Source organism: Taudactylus pleione, unplaced genomic scaffold (genome assembly GCF_031769625.1).
Source record: "Taudactylus pleione unplaced genomic scaffold, aTauple2 ptg000637l, whole genome shotgun sequence".
NCBI classification, from domain to species: Eukaryota; Metazoa; Chordata; class Amphibia; order Anura; family Myobatrachidae; genus Taudactylus; species Taudactylus pleione.
In genome coordinates, this window is record NW_028285039.1 from 5,791,009 (window position 1) to 5,804,928 (window position 13,920).

Consider the following 13,920-nt stretch of genomic DNA (forward strand, 5'->3'; position numbering starts at 1 on the left):
CCTGTACTTACTCTGACTGCCTCACGGCTCAGGATACTCCTGCATCCTGGCCGCCAGTTAGAACTTGGATTCTATAAAAGCACAGTGTGTGCAAAGCAACCGCGCTGTTAACCACGGCCAGAATTCTGATTGGTGGTTGACGCTGGCCAATCGCAGTGGTAGGAGTTCTACACACACTGATTGATGAATGCCAGGAGCTATCCACCAATCAGATTGCAGAAAATTGCCTGCTTACAAAAGTGCTGAATAATTTGTGTCTGACTCTTCACATAAATTTGGGGTATGTTTAATAAGGGGCTAGGGGAGGTAAAAAAAATATATAAATATAGATAGATATCTATATAAGGAATCGGAATGGAATCCTGGCTGCCGCATGGCCGGCAGTTCGATTCCCGGCAGCGGCAGCCCGACAGATCAGCAGAGCCCGGCAGTGGAAGCCCGACAGCGCTGGAAATGCCGATCGTCCCTAAGGTAAGTATAAACTAACCTAACCCCCTAACCCTCCTTAGGGGTGCCTGACCCTAACCTCCCCCCCCCAAGTGCCTTATTCTAATCCCCCCTCTAAGTGCCTAACACCCCCCCCCTTCCCCGCTGCCTAAACCTAAGTCCCCCAGGGGGGTGCCTAACCTTCCCCCGGGTGTGCCTAACCCTAACCTCCCCCCGGGGGTGCCTAACCCTCCCTCCTCCTAGCCTAACCCTAACCCTCCTGGGGGGCTGCCTAACCCTAAGTCCCCCCCGGGTGCCCTAAACCTAACCCTCCCCCCACCCCCCCCCCCCCGCGGCTGTCCGCTCGCCGCGCCCGGCATCCCTTCGATCGGGATGCCGGGCGCCTGTCTCCCGGCGTCGGGTAAATGACAGCCGTCTAGATATAGACGCCGGTCATTTATCCCATGCCGGGATAAAGCAGCCGGGAAGCCAGCTGTCGGTATTAAGGCAGCCGGTTTCCCGACTGCATACCCTATATAGATATATATTCCGTAGACAAAAAACCTTACGGTTTCACATGTCCTGTTAAGGCTTCTTAGACATGATCTGAACTTTCACAAAATCTACTGAATTTCTGTCACTCAAACTAAAAAAAGGAATGAAATTACAACCATTAAGGAAAATACATTTTGGAACCCAGTGAGATTGTTGTGGTGATCGAATGGGAAGATTGTGGACAATCAGTGGGATGTGGGAGCCACATAACTGCTCAGACCTCAGTTGCATAGACTGCATGTGTGTATTCCAATGAGCACACAGTTCTGTGAATTAGCAGCTCCACCATTTTGTGACCGACAGCAATCTCATTCTGTGAGAGTGCTGAACCTGCAGTTAACCACAGGGTGTAATGGCATACCATATCTGTATTGCGCAAGGAACACGTCCATTAAGGCATCAGCCTTAATAATCGTAATTTCATTGCTTTTTTTAGTTTGAGTGTCAGAAATTCAGTAGGTTTTATGAAATTTCTGATCATGTCTAAGAAGCCTTAATGGGACATGTGAGACATGGGTTTTTTTGTCTATGGAATTTCATTGCTCAGGGTTTTGATGAGCAAACCGGGCCACCTGCAGGGCAGAAGGACAACAAATAGGTACACGAACACGGGTGGAGGAGCAGAGAGCACACAGGAGGTGTTTTAAGAGTGCAGAGGGATAGATGGCTGCTGGGGCAGGCTGCAGGTGTGTGGGGCAGTGGCAGCAACGGGCGTGCACAGAAGTATTAGTAGGCGACAGAGGGACTCACTGGTGCTGGGCATGCACCTGAGAAAATCAAATCAATAAGACACAGATGCATGGACATATCAGTGAGATCCCTCCATGCATTGTTTTAAAAAATTAATGTATAATATAAAAAAAAAAATTACGTGCCCCCAAAGCACAACCAGCGTCTGGCTTAGGAGCCCCAGTGCTGGTTGTGCTAAACTCAGGGGACAAACGACGTAGGGGTTCCTTGTATTAAGCACAACCAGCACCAAGCTAATCAGAGCCAGTCCTGGTTGTCAGAATACAGGGGACAAACAATGTAGGGGTCCTCTCTGGGAAAAAACTGAATTTTCCTATAGAGAAATTCCGATAGGGCATGGTGTTGAAAGGGCTACACCTTAAAAGCTATTGGAGGTACGGAGCTGAAATTTGGCATGGTCTGGTAGAGCTGTCGCTCGGTGCTGCATGCCAAATTTCAGGGCAAAAACATAAAAAATGAGAACTTGGGAGTACCGTATATACTCGAGTATAAGCCGACCCGAATATATATACGCCGAAGTACCTACTTTTACCACAAAAAACTGGGAAAACTTATTGACTCGAGTATAAGCCTAGTGTGGGAAATGGCAGCAGCTGGTAGTGCCCCCAGTAGTAATTCCCCCTGGTTGTGCCCCCAGTAGTAATCCCTCCCGGTAGTGCCCCCAGTGGTAATCCCCCCTTTCAGTGCCTCCAGTAGTAATCCCCCCCTGGTAGTACCCCCAGTGGTAATCCCCCCTTTCAGTGCCTCCAGTAGTAATCCCCCCCTGGTAGTTCCCCCAGTGGTAATCCCCCATTTTAGTGCCCCCTGTAGTAATCGCCCCCTGATAATGCCCCCTGTAGTAATCGCCCCCTGGTAGTGCCCCCTGTAGTAATCGCCCCCTGGTAGTGCCCCCTGTAGTCCCCCCCCCCCCCCCCAGTAGAGAGAGACGTGACAAGAATTTAAAAAAAAATCACTTACCTGAACTCCCGCTCCTGGTCCCGCCGCTGTCCGCTCCTCCGGCCGCTTTGCATGGGAGAGACGTCGTCATGACGACGTTTCTCCCATCACCCACTGTGGGAGCCGAAAGATGGCTCCCGCAGTGGGAGCAGCAGCAGCCGCTGAGAGTCTGACAGACTCTCAGCGGCTGCTGATTACACCAAACACGCAGCTGCCGGCTCCGGCGGCTGTGTGTTTGGCAATGTGTAGCGCTGACCGAACTCCGTCCGGTCAGCGCTACACTTGACTCGAGTATAAGCCGAGGGGGTACTTTTTCAGCACATTTTTTGTGCTGAAAAACTCGGCTTATACTCGAGTATATACGGTAATTTAAATTTCCAACTGTCAGTATTTTCTGACACTCAATTCGGACCACTTTTCTGCTGGGAAGGCATAACTCAGGGTAGGGGGCAAATTTACACTTTGGGTTTGTTTTATTAGGTAACTATTGTTCCAGGATAGGTGCTTTTGGGGTTTAGGTAATTGAGAAATTTATAGTTTTTAAACTATTACCTCACAAATCCACCATTATAGAGATACGAAGTTTCAACTTGATGCGCAGCGTCAGTAGGAGCCTCCATCAGGTGTACTCACTGTGGCTTCACTTGGGTGCACCAAGATGGCAGATCAGTGCGGGTGGTAGCGGCGTTGGGCTCGGGGGAAGGAAGCTGCGGCCAGAACCCAGGGGATAGCTGGTTTTAGCTGCGGCCGGAACCCATGGACGTTAGCGGCGGCGGTGGTGCAGGCAGCAGGACCCCAGGGAGGTTGCAGCAGACTGATGCAGGCTCGGATCTGAACGATCCCTGATACCTGTATCAGTGTATAAATAAACACAGAAGCACGGACAGGATCAGTGAGGCCCGTTAGTGCTTATGTGTTTAAAAATAAAACCTGTGTAAGAATTTAAAAAAAATTGTGTGCCCCCCCCCCCCCCCCCCCCCCCCCCAAAAGACCTACCAGCTCCGGACTTTGGAACCCCAGTACTGGTTGTGCTAAATACAGGGGACAAACAGTGTAGGGGTCCCCCGTATGAAACACAGCCAGCACCAGGCTTTTCAGAACCAGTGCTGGTGGCCACAATACGGGGGACAAATGACATAGGGGTCCCCTGCATTCAGCGCAACCAGCACTGGTCTCTGAGGCGGTCCTGGTTCTGGAAATACTGGGGAAGAAAATGCATAGGGTTTCCCTGTATTTACCAGAACCAGTACCGGACCCTTTCTAGCAAGGGGGTGATGCCACAGCCAGGGGAGCCCTTTCACCGGGCCCCCCAGCCGAAGCATCACCCCTGACCGCTAGTCAGATCAGGCCGGGGATCCTAGGGGACCCCCAACTAAAGGGGATCCCCTCCTCAGGGCACCCCAGGCCCAGGCTGATATCCCGGGGCTATTCCCAGCACCCCTGGGGATAGCTGTTTGGACCAGAGCCGGCTAATGTAATGACTTCTCTGGCAACACCGAAGTCAGTTGAATTGCCATCTACGAGTAACCCTAAACTCAGGCAGACGGCAGCTCTGTCCTTTTGCCCACAGAGTAGGGCAAAAGGTCAGTATTCCTCTAGACAGAGTCATGCCCGCAAGACACATCAGCCCAAGAAATATTGGGCAAAAAGACCTCCTGCCTCCAAGTCAGATAGTAAGTCTCAGGGTTGGAGGCCGACTTTTACAGTTCTCCAAGGCCTGGTGTCAGACAACTACAGATGCTTCGGTACGAGAGCTAGTCTCTCATGGTTATGCCATCACGTTCCTGAGGCATCCCCCTCAGAGATTTCTGGGTGCAACCCTTCCTTCAGTCCCTGTTAGGGCTTCGGCCTACCGGGAGTCTATTGGGGTCTGAAGTCTGGAGTCATAGTCCCTGTACCTGTGACGCAACAGGGAAGGGGTTATTATTCACATTTATTTTTGATTCAAAACCAAATGGGTCGCATCGGCCTATTCTGAATCTAAAGCCTCTCAACAGATTCATCCATGTGTCAAAATTCTAAAAAAGATAGATAGCCTAAGCGCCAGTAATGGTGTGCTGTTAACCCCCCTCTTTGTGTAGATTGCAGCACTCCCACAGAAAGTTTTTACCACACTTCCAGCAACAATAAAGAAATACACAAAAAAAGTAGGCGGCGTCTAAGAACACATATCAGGGAGTGTATTTATAAACCACCTTTATTAAAGGCTCAAATATCAGTATATGTAAACTTTCAAAAATATCAATAAAACTCTCGGGAGTATAAGAAAATTCTATACACACAGTATGTATTTAAATTAATTTAAATACATACTATGTTCTTAGACGCCGCCTACTTTTTATGTGTCAAAATTCTGTATGAAAACCCTACGGTCAATTATGTTGGTGATGGAGCCTGGAGATTTCATGGTTTTCCTGGACATACAGGATGCATATCTGCATGTTTCGATTGAACGATCCCACCAAAGATTTCTGAGATTGGCGGTAGATCAGCGACATTACCAGTTTCAGGCTCTACCCTTCGGTCTGGCCACAGCCCCTCGGGTATTTACCAAGATAATGGCAGTCATGGCGGTTTATCTCAGACGATAAGGAGTCAGGATGCTGCCATATTTGGACGACCTCCTGATATTAACACAATCTCAGGAGATATTACAATGTCATCTGCAAATGACCATTGTCTGTTTACAAGAGCATGGCTGGATAATCAATTGGAAAAAGTCTTCTCTTTCTCCAACTCAGCAGATGGCACACTTGGGGGTGCTGCTGGATCCTCTGGGATATAGGATTCTACTACTAGGAGACAAGATTGTGGCACTACAGTCTTGTGTGTGCAGTCTTCTCTGCAAGAAAAGAGTGTGAGTACACTTGGCAATGCAGGTGCTGGTCTCCATGGTATTCACATTCGACATGGTGGCTTATGCCCAGTTCCACTCAAGGTCCCTGCCGAATTGGATTCTGGCTCATTGGCATAGTCAGTATCATCGGATAAAGTCTCAGATGATCCGCATCTCGCCAAAGGTTCGGCGCTCCCTCGCTTGGTGGCTGGAGATGACTCATTTAAACAAGGGTCCTCCATTATGGGTCCTGGATTGAGTACTCCTCACCACGGATGCAAGCCTGCGAGGATGGGGAGCAGTGACAGGCCATCACACCTTTCAGGGAAGGACAAGGCAGGCCTGTCCAGGTGCAGTCCTACAACACGACAGCAGTGGCCTACATCAACCATCAGGGAGGCACACGAAGTCTGGCAGCCATGAAGGAAGTGGCAGAAATTCTGCTGTTGGCAGAAGGCCATCTTCTGGCAATCTCTGCAATATTCATCCCAGGTGTTCTCATCTGGGAAGCGGACTTCCTAATTCGCCAGGCCATACACGCCGGAGAATGGGCTCTTCATCCGGATGTCTTTCAACTACTGGTGGACAAGTGGGGATTACCGGACGTAGACCTCATGGCTTCACGTCACAATCACAAAGTCCCCATGTTTGGGTCCAGAATACCTGTTTCCTGAAATCTCCCTCCTTCTAAGAGTGGTCAGAAAGTTCAAGCAGGAAGGTGGCTGGATAATACTAATAGCCCCTGCCCAAGAGGCATTGGTTCTCCGACCTGACATGTCTATCCATAGACTGTCCACTTCCACTGCCTCTACGGCCGGATCTGCTAGTGCAGGCTCCCTGCCTATAACAAGATTCAATACAATTCTGTGAAAAATATAAGCTAACAGCATTTTGACACACAAGAATCATATTTAAGCCTTGGGATTTGCTCATTCAGTCTTTTACTTCTGGATCCGCTATTAGTACATGCATTGTGGAGCATAGCAAAAGTTTGCACTGCTGTTTATATTAGCTAAGCATTAAACTATATAATTTAAACGGACAATGTTTTTTTTGTTCTCTACTGTGTGATCAATCCTGCATCTCTTCTGGTTCAACTGCTATAACATGGGGCTGATTCTGGGGTGGGAATAACCAAAAAATGCAAGTAACATTTGATCTGTAACAAACCATGTTGCAATGCAAGGGTTGCAAATATCTTTATTATTTTTGCATGCAGGATAAGTACTACCTGCTTTTCCATGTATCCCTCAAATGCTGGACAGCTTTATTTATAGTCTGCAATTTAGATTTCGCTTTCCTCAAGGCTGGGGTACACTGGACCATGGGGTTGCAGGTAGGAATGTGTGGATTTGGCACTAAACACTGAAATCTATAACTCCTCCCCTCTTGCTACCCCTGACTTCAGTGTAAATTTAGTGCCTGAGGAGAGAGGCACATTTTTTTTTCAGGGCTGCACACTTCGGTCTCTGAGAGACCGCCTGGGCCCGGGGATAGCGCGCTGCTGTATCTGGTAGAGGTGCAGGCAGTCAGCGTGGTCCTGGATGGCAGGTGCCATCTTGCCAGGCTTCTTGTCGGCGGCTCCTGTGGGGAGAGCGCCGACTACAGACCACCTTCGGTGTGTGGGGGTTAGCCCAAGTGTTTTCCTAACAGAGGGGAGTAGCACTTGAGGGAGAAGCCTTGGGGCTTGCTCAGTATAGTGGGGGGAGGAGCCAGGGCTGCTGGAATGGAGACTCCAGGAAGCTGCGTGGGCTGTTCCTGTCTTTATAGTGGAACAAGCCTGGCCATCATGGAGGGAGGATAGAGAAATCTCAAGCTCCTTTCCCTCTGCGGGGTGCAGCTAAGTATTTTACAGTTATTTTTAAATCTTTCTGTGCCTGTTTGGGAGTTTTTGCAGTATTCATTGCCGCATGTGACATATTTATTTATAAAGTCTTTATTGTTATTTCTGGGTTACCTGCCGCGGCAGGATATCGCAGGAAGAGGGGGGGCTCAAATGACGGAGAAATTAAAGTCCGCAAAGGGCCAAAACCCCACTATGGCTATATTTTTTAGTGTCAGGTTAAATTATCATGTAGATAACTGGATGCGGGGGCTTTGTGTGTGGACTGTCAGCTGGGGCCCACTTGTGCGTAGCCAGGAGGGGGAGCCACGCCGGTTACAGAAGAACCTGCGTGGGCTCAGGTTAAGAATCGTTCGCTCTGACTTGGTGAGACTCATGGTCCACCAGAGAGAAGAACAAGCTCAAGCAGCACCAGCCCCTATTGTGCTATCGTGCCGTCCGCAGTAGCGGGGGTCGGTCACCAGGGCCCTGATCCGCCTTAGGTCCGTACCATGGAGTGCACAGTGGCAGAGTTTGAGAAGGTATCCTGCTATATGGAACGCTTCTTTGAGGATCCTAGGATCCTCACTGCGCATAAGCATCTTCCTCCATCCAGGGTCCCATTAGAGGGGTCAGATCCCAAGAAGGAGGGGGAACTCCCAGTAGAGGAGGTTCTGCCCGAAGAGGAAGGTTCAGAGCCCGCGTTAAGTCACGACGTGGAGGACCTTATTATGGTGGTACGACAGTCTTTTGACTGCCTGGACCTTGATGCCTCAGCAGCGGCGGAGGGGGCCATTCAAGCGGAGGCGTAAGAGGGACATCTGTTTTCCGGCTTCTATGGATCTTTCGAATCTTGTCGAGGAAGCATGGAAGACCCCGGCTAAGAAGTACGCCACTCCTCGTAAGTTTGCAGCACTTTAACCTTTCCCACTTTAGTAGGTTGCCAATTGGGAACTGCCTCTCATTTAGCCAAGCACACGGCTCTTCTGGTCCAAGGGGCGGCTTCCTTTAAGGATCCGCTGGATAAAAAATTGGAAGGATGCCTTAGGAGTATTTTTATGGGCGCCGGGGTCGTTATTCGCCCATTGTTGGCATCTGCATGGGTCTCTCGAGCCATGGAGAAGTGGGCTGACAAATTAATGGCAGGCCTTTACGGTGACTCATCCAGAGAGGAGTTGCTGGAACTGGTGGAACAGATTTGGGCGGCAGCAGACTGTGTGTGAGGTCAAATACAAGATGGGTCGCAAATACAAGATGGGTCGTATATTTCCTCTAGAGTCTCAGCTACGGGCCTGTGGTGCCCCAGAAGCAAAAGGGCTCACGATTCTGGGTCTTCCGTTCTTCCTTTCGAGGGGGGTACCGGTTAGAGGTCAAAACGGGCCGAGGATGATATTTCCCCAGCAGGGGTTCTGCACCAGGAGGTACATTCTCTGGTACATTCATGCCCCCAGGTGCTACGACACCCGAGAAGCCGAGTACCTGACAGGATCTCAGCCCATCTGGTCTCGGAGAAGGTGGGGGCTGTCTCCTCCTTTTCCGAGACTGGTGGGTAGCTTCTGGAGCGGATGCGTAAGGGGCGTTGTCTCCTGCGGTTGTGCGGTTATGTGATCAACCTAAGGGGGCCACCGCCGCAACGTTTCTTCGCCACGGATAAGCTCAGGGCGCCGGAGAAGAGACAGGCCTTAAACCAGGCTATCGGTTCCCTCTGTTCGAGGGGGTTATAGCTCCAGTTCCACAGTCTCAACTGGAACGGGGTTCCAACCTGTTCCTGGTCCGAAAGCCCTTATCGACCAATTTTAAATCTGTGAGCCTTGAGTGCTAGCCGATGGGTGGAAGCCCAAAGCCCGGGCCCTTCAGGACTCTGTCAGGAAAGTGCTGTCTGGCTGGGCATGAAGTTACTGGGTATGATGGTCTCTACCTTCGAGACCATCCAGTACGGCTGCTTCCATTCATGGATTCTCCAGTGGGAGATTCTCCGGAATTGGATGGGCCGCTCGTACGACCTCTACTCTCAGTTGCTGGTTCTGTCAGACAGCACTCGTCAGTCACTAAGCTGGTGGCTGATTACCGATCTCCTTTTCCAGGGTCTGTCCCTGGTTACTCCCAACTGGATCATTGTCACCACAGACGCAAATCTCAGCGGTTGGGGAGTGGTGATGGAGAACCTCTGTCTCCAGGGGACCTGGTCGTCATCGGAGATAGGTTTTTCGATAAATATGCTGGAGCTCTGGGCCGGCCAGCCAGTGAGGATCCAATCAGACAATGCCACAGCGGTGGCGAAAGTAAACCACGGCGGAACCAAAAGCACGCGTGCCATGGCAGAGGCAAGTCTCATTCTCACTTGGGCGGATACATTTTCTCGGCAATTTCAGCGGTCTTCATATCGGGGATAGACAATTGGGAGGCAGATTACCTCAGCAGGACCATTTTCCTACCAGTAGAGTGGTCTCTCCACCGGAGGTTTTCCAGCAGTTGGTTCAGAGGAGGGGGCTGCCAGAGGTGGACCTGATGGCATCTCGCCACAATTGCAAGGTCCCTCAATTTTGTGCGAGGTCCAGAGATCCTTTGGCATTCGCAGTGGATGCCATGACAGTTCCCTGGAACTTCCGTCTGACCTACATCTTTCCTCCAATTCCCAGTTATGAAGAGTACTCCGTCGAGTCAGGGAGCAGCAGGTTTCAGTCATCCTAGTGGCTCCAAACTGGCTGCGCCGGTCGTGGTTCACCACGGTCCTCAAGCTAGCCGCAGGTCCAAGTTGGCGTCTTTCGCTGCGACCAGATCTTCTTCTGCAGGGGCCATTCTGTCACCAGGACCTGCATCAGTTGGCTTTAATGGCCTGGTTGTTGAAATCGAGCTTTTAAAGGCTAAGGGATTTTCCCCTTCAGTCATCGGGACCATGCTCCGGGCGCAGAAGCAGGTTTCTGCACAGAACTACCACAGGGTTTGGAAGACTTATATAATGTGGTGTGAGCGGCGCGGAGTGCATACTGTCCAGTTCCACCTTCCAAGGCTTTTAGCGTTTCTGCAGGGTGGTTTGGAAGCCGGCTTACGGCTTCAATCTTTGAAGGTACATGTTTTGGCTCTGTCCATTTACTTTCAGCAACGTCTGGCTCTCTCCCAGAGGTGCAGACTTTTTACAGGGGGTCTTGCAAGTGCAGCCACTGTTTCAGCCATCAGTAGTGCCATGGGATTTGCCCCTGGTTCTGTCGGCTCTTAAGCAGGCTCCATTTGAGCCTTTGGAATCTGTGGACCTTTGGTTCGACACATGGAAAGTGTTTTTTCTTATGGCCATTGGCTCGGCTTGGTGGGTCTCTGAGTTGGGGGCCTTGTCTTGCAAACCACATTTTCTTGTTTTCCATGACGACAGGTTCCTTCTTTTCAAATGCAAGTGGTTTCATCTTTCCACTTGAACCAGGAAATAGTTTTTCCTGTTTTCTCACCTTCACAGTCTTCAGGGGACCAGGACGATTTATCACTGTTGGATGTCATCTGGGCCCTGCAAATTTACTTAGACAGAACTTTGGACTTGCGTCAGACGGACTCTCTATTGGTCCTCTACGACGTCCACAAACGTGGCTGGCCAGCCACGAAGCAGACCATTGCAAAATGACTTCGCTCAGTGATCTCAAAGGCTTATTCTGATGCGGGGCGCCCGACAGCAGCCAGGGTGTCGGCTCATTCCACTCGGGCTGTGGCAGCCTCCTGGGTGGCGTGTCATGGGGCCTCAGCTGAACAAGTTTGTCGTGCAGCTACCTGGTCCTCTGTCCACACGTTTGCGCGGTTCTACAGGTTTCATATTTTTGCCTCCGGTGATGCCCATTTTGGACGTACAGTTCTCCGGAGAGGCAACCTAAGCGTTTCCCCCACCCCCTGGGGCGATTTTTGAACCTCCCATGCTTCAGTGTCCCCCAGCCTTGAGGAAAGAGAGAAAAGGATTCAACGGTAAGTATCAAAAATGCTCTTTTCTGAGTCAGGCTGGGGGTCACTGCGTTCCCTCCCTCACGCTCAGTCGTATTGAGTATGAGTTAGGATTTGGGTCCTAATTGACCGTCAGTTTCGTTATTTTTCGGTGTGACAGTGTCACTGAGTATTGCTTCTCCTTCCAGGCACTTTTTAAGTTGTACTGAAGTCAGGGGTTGCAGAGGAGAGGAGTTATAGATTTCTGTGTTTAGTGCCAAATCCACACCTTCCCACCTACAACCCCATGGTCCAGTGTCCCCCAGCCTGACTCAGAGAAAAGGATTCAACGGCAAGTACCAAAAATCCTCTTTTCAGTTTGGATACTGCCCCTCCCAAATCTAAATCCCTCTGCACATATTAGATCAGCCCCACCTGCAGTGCAGCATGGTTTTGCCAAGGTGCAAAGTTATGGTGCGTACACACGGTACGATCAGTCAGCGATAACGATATCGCTGACTGATCTCCCTGCACCTTCCTGGTGTGCTGGATGATCGATCTCATTCATTCAGCACACCACCAACGATGGGCCAGCAACCCGCGATCAATGATAACATAATTTCCGCCAAAGAGTTCAATCTTTGTCTCTCATTGTCTGAGAGTCCTTCAGGTGCATTTTGGCAAACTCCAGACAGGCTACCATGTGCTTTTTACTAAGGAGTGGCTTTCGTCTGGCCACTCTACCATACAGGCCTGATTGGTGGATTGCTGCAGAGATGGTTGTCCTTCTGGAAGGTTCTCCTCTCTCCACAGAGGAATGCTGTAGCTCTGACAGAATGACCATCGGGTTCTTGGTCACCTCCCTGTCTAGGGCCCCTCTCCCCCGATCGCTCAGTTTAGATGGCCGGCCAACTATAGGAAGAGCCCAGGTGGTTCCGAACTTCTTCCACTGTGCTCATTGAGACCTTCAAAGCAGCAGATATTTTTTTCCGTACCCTTCCCCTCGGAGGTCTACAGACAATTCCTTGGACTTCATGCATGGTTTGTGCTCTGACATGCACTGTCAAGTGTGGGGCCTTATATAGACAGCTGTATACCTTTCAAAATCATGTCCAATCAACTGAATTTACCACAGGTTGACTCCAATTAAGCTGTAGGAACATCTCAAGGATGATCAGTGGAAACAGGATGCACCTGAGCTCAATTTTGAGCTTCATGGCAAAGGCCGTGAATACTTATGTACATGTGATTTCTTAGTGTTTTTTTATTTTTTTTATTAAATTTGCAAAAATCTCAAAATAAAACTTTTTACACTTTGTCATTATGGGGTATTGTGTGTAGAATTTTGAGGACAAAAAATAATTTATTCCATTTTGGAAAGTGAAGCGTTGTGAATACTTTCCGGATGCACTGTATAGTACTGCTCTAATGTTATCCATGTTATGATCTGAACTGCAGAATTTGTAGTTCATGGGGGATTACCTCATACAGGTCTTTTTATTTTTTTGCTCCAGTTTCCCTTTTACAACATCCATTGTTTGATATTCTACAATTTGAATAATATACAATAAATCACATTTAAGTATATACGAATGAAAGTTCCTGTATGGGTTTGGTACAGTCTGTTCTCCCCTGCACAGTATCTGTATTCAGTTACCAGTGGCTTGACCAAATATTTTAACTTATATTGGTCATTATTATGTTCTTTGTATTGTATATTGGTCACTAGGATGTTCTAAGTATTGTTTATTGATTACTAGGTTGCTTTCTGTATTATACAGTATATTGATAACAAAAACTATATATTTATATCAGTCATAACCCTATATTATATATAGGTCACTATGATGGCCTCTGTATTTTATGACCGTCAGTAGGGTGCTCTTTATGCGTGTTAAGCTGCAGGAGCGTTCGCACAATGTGATCCTATGGATCACAGGTACAAATGTAGCTCACACGCCCATTCACAGGCACGCTTTTCGAGTTATGTGTCTTGTGATTTTTTTAAATTGCAGCAGAGAAGCAAATGTACACATCTGTAGGATGACCTAAATATTATGTTGTAGTACTATGAAGCTCTATGTAGTGTATAGCAGTAACTAGGATGCTCCCTATATTGTATGGCAGTCAAGAGGATGCTCTCTGTATTGTACATCAACAGCTAGAATGTTTTCTGTATTGTATATCGGTCATTAGAATGCTGTCAATTGTTAGGAGGTTAGATGCTCTCTATTGTGTATTTCTTATACTTTTATTCAATGGTATGGCCTTGGTACATATTATTTTTTCCACATAGTCCCCATACTTGTCTAAGCATTTGTTCCAACTGTACACCAGTGCATCTATCCCGGCATATTGGTTTTGTGAACGTCTGTGAGTTGCTTTGTTACCCAGCGTGAACACTTTTTCCTGTACCCCAGTTGCTATGAATGATGTTGTGCACAGTACCCACTGACACATTCAGTTTGTCAGCAATATCACTAACTGGAATGCTTCTGTCCTCCTGAATCAGACTTTCAATGCAGAACAAATTGTCATCTGTGGTGGCCGTGCTTAGATCTTGAATGTCTTTCCTGCCATTATCAAAGGCAGTGCACCATTCCCAAACCTATTTCATGACATGACCTTATCACCGTACACCTTGACAAGTTTGAATTTCAGCTGCTGATGTGCCCTTTAGAAGCAGGAAACTGATCAC

The 13,920-nt window shown here is 48.9% G+C and overlaps 1 protein-coding gene across 1 annotated transcript in view; it reads left to right on the top strand.

The window, feature by feature from the left end:
• WWC1 (WW and C2 domain containing 1) overlaps positions 1-13,920 on the top strand; it is a 288,584-nt gene that overhangs the window by 191,104 nt on the left and 83,560 nt on the right. The window lies entirely within an intron of this gene.